This window comes from Schistocerca serialis, chromosome 4 (assembly GCF_023864345.2).
Source record: "Schistocerca serialis cubense isolate TAMUIC-IGC-003099 chromosome 4, iqSchSeri2.2, whole genome shotgun sequence".
NCBI classification, from domain to species: domain Eukaryota; kingdom Metazoa; phylum Arthropoda; class Insecta; order Orthoptera; family Acrididae; genus Schistocerca; species Schistocerca serialis.
In genome coordinates, this window is record NC_064641.1 from 295,068,847 (window position 1) to 295,070,321 (window position 1,475).

The window sequence follows — 1,475 nt, forward strand, 5'->3', positions numbered from 1 at the left end:
GGTGGTATATAAGTATAACAAGAATGAGATTTTCACTCTGCAGCGGAGTGTGCGCTGATATGAAACTTCCTGGCAGATTAAAACTTTGTGCCCGACCGAGACTCGAACTCCGGACCTTTGCCTTTCGCGGGCAAGTGCTCTACCATCTGAGCTACCGAAGCACGACTCACGCCCGGTACTCACAGCTTTACTTCTGCCATTGTCTCGTCTCCTACCTTCCAAACTTTACAGAAGCTCTCCTGCGAACCTTGCAGAACTAGCACTCCTGAAAGAAAGGATATAGCGGAGACATGGCTTAGCCACAGCCTGGGGGATGTTTCCAGAATGAAATTTTCGCTCTGCAGCGGAGTGTGCGCTGATATGAAACTTCCTGGCAGATTAAAACTGTGTGCCCGACCGAGACTCGAACTCGGGACCTTTGCCTTTCGAGGGCAAGTGCTCTACCATCTGAGCTACCGAAGCACGACTCACGCCCGGTACTCACAGCTTTACTTCTGCCATTGTCTCGTCTCCTACCTTCCAAACTTTACAGAAGCTCTCCTGCGAACCTTGCAGAACTAGCACTCCTGAAAGAAAGGATATAGCGGAGACATGGCTTAGCCACAGCCTGGGGCTGTTCTGCTAAAGTGTGCGTTGAAGGAATGAGCGAGTGGACGACACGATTCATCTACGACTGTATCATTAGGACATGTAAATAAATGTCGGATAACCTAAATTCAGGTCTTCCTTTTTCCTTTTAATCATATGTATGACGTCTGCTTGGAACTATGTTTGTCTATTTGTTCTAAATGTATACTAATCTATGCTTAGAAAGGGAGAATGCTTTTTTATTATTAAGTGAGTTTTGGCAGGAGTGAATAGGCGTTTATATCTACGAATCTTTAAGATTTGTGCGTGGAAATTGTCAGCACAGCGTGAATGACGTGGGGTTCGCTGTTTACATGTCGAGCTGTAGATGCAGGGGAGGATACAGATCTGCGCTATTCAGGAATCCATTTGTGGAGTGTATGTCATTAGACAATAGCTGGAGAGCAGGTATAGAGAGAGCCCACTTCGGCATGCTGGTCCTGGGGCTGAGTGGATGGCTGTTTCGATGGACAGATATGTGGCTTTGCATTCCGCCAGCGGCGCTCGCATTTTCGGTGAATGGTCAAGACAAGGTCCTGTTGCAGTAACTGAGGTCGTTCTGTTTCTAGACAGGCTGCAAAAGGTAATGGATATGTCTTTTTCCAACTTAAATTAAAGATAGATGCGCAAAGATCTTGAAATGGGATCAGCCAAACGATGTACAGGGTGTTACTAAAGCCAAGTTGAAATTTTACTGGAGCATGCAGGTTGGAGAAAGGTGACACGTTTTGCACTGGGTGCAGCCATCTTGAATACTCGTAATTGTGTAATCAACTGATGTGATGACAGAGCACTCTGGTGGTTGTGATAGGAGCTAAACACAGTTGAACTTGGAGCCATATTTGTTA

At 46.1% G+C, this 1,475-nt stretch overlaps 1 non-coding gene across 1 annotated transcript; it reads right to left on the bottom strand.

Annotated features, from left to right (window-relative positions):
- Positions 1 to 388: 388 nt before the first annotated feature.
- Positions 389 to 463, bottom strand: Trnas-cga (transfer RNA serine (anticodon CGA)). Its single transcript has one exon. It is a non-coding gene; the product is annotated as a tRNA-Ser (tRNA).
- Positions 464 to 1,475: the final 1,012 nt, after the last annotated feature.